This window comes from Dendrobium catenatum, unplaced genomic scaffold (assembly GCF_001605985.2).
Source record: "Dendrobium catenatum unplaced genomic scaffold, ASM160598v2 fragScaff_scaffold_747, whole genome shotgun sequence".
Lineage (NCBI taxonomy): Eukaryota > Viridiplantae > Streptophyta > Magnoliopsida > Asparagales > Orchidaceae > Dendrobium > Dendrobium catenatum.
In genome coordinates, this window is record NW_021319209.1 from 314,858 (window position 1) to 318,506 (window position 3,649).

Below are 3,649 nucleotides of genomic sequence, written 5' to 3' on the forward strand. Positions count from 1 at the left end.
GATTCTACCCTAAGAGAAAGTCCGAGCTAAGGGTAACCATGATCGGATATTCTATCGTTCTTTAGATTGTTGATATTGTTAACTCATTAACTCACAAGTTTTTAAAATCAATCACATGGAATACTACATCATCTTCATACCTTGGTAAAAAAAGGAGTGTCTTGTGGTTTGCTTTAGTTCATAATTCCCTCCTTTTTGAGATGTCAAAAGGGGGAGTAATTTTAGGATGTTTCTTGCACTTTCAATTCCGTGTGTTACACTGTAGTTTTTTTAATATTTGTCGTAGTGTTTTGCCATCATAAAAAATGATGATATTGTTGTAAATTCAGGTCCATGAACTATATTTTGATGATTGGCAAACACTCTTACTTATCTTGGACTGCCTTTTACTACTGACTTTTTAGGAATCAAAGATCGGACAGAAAAATGAAGCCAGCTCAAGAATGGGTATATTAGAGTTGAGTTAGTCTGAAATTTTATTTTATTCCTTCTTGAGTCAATTGTAATCTTTGGTGTGACTGATGCAAAGTAACCCCCCCCCACACACACACACACTTGAGAGACTTAGAATTTCAATTTTTTACTCATATCGGCCAGGACGATATTTACATCATCCTAAACGATCTGGCTTAAAACAGAGAAACTAATTAGGGGTTCTTAATTAAGGAAGCCATCATTATCCAATCGGCCTGGACGATACTTATATCAGACAGGACGATAGGCTCAAAACATAAAGAAATTGCCGCCATAAATAATTAAGGTATTATGTATTTTTGGTAATTGGCCAGGACGATCTTGGATCATCCTGGATGATATTCACAATTATGCCTTAATTGATCAAACAATCAAGGAGGTAATTAAGGATGATTAATATGATCATATCGTCCTGGACGATCGCAAGATCGTCCAGGACGATCGATTCTAAAATCCTTAGTCACTCCTGGACGATAAATATCGGTCAGCATAAATTCAGGGCGATGTGCTGGACGATCTGGATCGGACAGCTTGAATTCAGGGCGATGCTTTGGCCGATCTTCTGAGATTTGTACTGATCGGCCAGGACAATTTCCATATCGTCCTGGACGATATAGTCGACAACTTGCAATTAATAAGCTTTTTGAGCTCTTCTTTATAAGAGCGCTTGTTCAACAATTTTTTGAATATCTTGGCTACTATCTTGACATGAGAAAACCTAAAGGAACGAGAGAGAGAGGGAGAGAGAGAGAGAGAGAGGATCTTGAAAAGGAGAGCTTGTGAGGGCTTCTCCGCCTAGCCGTGGGGGATAAAGGAGAGTCACGTTTATAGTGCAATACTCGAAGGGCACCTCCAGGGAGTGGACGTAGGTCGAGTTGACCGAACCACTATAAATACTTGTGTTCTTGTTTTTACTGCTTTCGCATTTATTTTCTTCCGCACTTGTTTTTGTGGTGACTTGGTTTGTGATAATCGTTCTTTTTACTTAAAGAAAATTTTAAATACTAATTCACCCCCCCTCCTCTTGGTTAGCCTCGGGCCAGTTCTATAGGGCTTAACATCCTAACAAACTTTCAAGTGGTATCAGAGCGAGAATCATAAAAACTAAGTTTGAAAACTTTTTGAATTTTGATCCATGGCTAACTTTGGGAATCGTAATACACCGGAAGGGTATTCTATTACCAGACCACCTTTGTTTGATAATATTCTATTTAATTTTTGGAAAACTCGCATGTCTACATTTTTATAATCTACTGATTATCGCATGTGGATGCTTGTTAAGGATGGTTACACACCTCCAACTGGTAAACTTAACAGCGTTACTGTTCCACTTCCTTTTACTGAATGGACTTTAGATGATAGGGATTTGGATCAGTTAAATGCAAAATGTCTTAATTGCTTTTTCTGTGCTTTAAAATCAGAAGACTACAAGCTTGTTTCCACTTGCAAAAATTGTAAAGAAATTTGGGATAAATTGTGTATCACATATGAAGGCACTAATGAAGTTAAATAATCCCGTTTGAATATTCACTTGCATGACTACGAACTTTTTCGTATGAAACCTCATTAATAAATTTCTGAAATGTATACAAGATTTACTCAGATTGTTACTTCTTTGCATGCCTTAGGAAGAGAACTTTCAAACTATAAAAAAGTGAACATGATTTTGAGATGCTTGCCTTCGTCTTTTGATGCTAAAATCACTGCAATAACTGAATATAAAGATTTGAATACGTATTCGATTGACAACTTACTTGGCTCACTCATTGGTTACGAGCAAGAAGTGAATAAAAGAAATCTTGATGCAGGTGAGAAAAGAAACGATAAAACGGTGGCACTGAAGGCGCACAAATCAGATTTTGACTCTTCCGGGTCTAAAAGCGATGATTTTGCCTTAATCACAAGGCAATTCAAAAGCTTTCTAAGGATGAAGCAAAAGCATCATTGAAGAAAAGGAGAGGATAATAAATATTCAAAGAAATCTTCTGATGTTGTCTGTTATAAATGCAAGAAACCCAAACATGTGAGAGCTGATTGTCCTATACTTCAAGATCACTGAAGCAAAGGAAAGGGTGAGGAGAAACCTAAGTTCAGGAAGGACAAGAAGAGACTTCAAAAAGCATTTTGGGCAGATTTTGCATCGGATTCATCGGAGACGGAACCAGAAGATGACATAACAAAATTATTCCTGATGGCAGACGATAATCTTGATCAAGAAGAGGTATGTGAACTTTCCTACGATTAACTTCTTGAAGTTTCTGAAAAAATTCATGCATCATATAGGAAACTCAAGAAAACACATGCAAACTTAAAATTGGAATTTTTGGAGTTACAAAAAGAGCATGTAATTATGACTAAAGATCATTCTACAATTGATTCAAATCATATGGCTCTACTTGATGAATTTGATGAGCTAAACAAAAAATATTGTGAATTAATTGAAGAGCATGAGTCACTAAAAGTCACACACAGCTCACTTGATTCTGATTTTAAAAAGTCTAAAGAGATGGAGAAAAACTTGAGGATTGAGAATGAAGTTTTAAAAAGCATAAATTTAAAGATTCAGAATGAATTAGATATATGTAAGAAAACTAGGATGACACATACTTTTGATCAAAAGCCAAAACCTAGGAAGAGGCATTATAACTCAAACCACTTAAGAAACCCTTTTCCTTGAGTTAGATATTTTTCCTATGGCATGCTAGGACACATCTCACACACTTGCACAGTTCACCATAGTACACATTGGGTGTGGAGACCTAAGTTGCATAATCCACAGCATACCACACCTGCAATTCATTTTACTTTTCATAAGAAGGGACCCAAACCTATTTGGGTTCCTATATCTGACATTTGATAATCTTACAGGTGGGATCTCACAAAAGGCCTCGTGAGAGTATGTGGTACCTCCTTTGGAAGAGGACTTTGAAGAATCCATGGTGAAGTAAGAAGATATTTTGATTATTAGAAGGCTGTCTCAGAGTCATCTCATCAAGAGATATTTGTATGCCCAAGAGGGCTTTGAAGAAAGGAGTACACCCCCCCCCCCCCTTTAGGGAATAAAATAGTTGATTCAAGTGATAAGATCGTGAGTTATTGAACTTTATTAATAACTCAGGGCATCATTATGTTGAGTATGGCTTGTACCTTATTGAGGTTGACTTTGATTCCATAG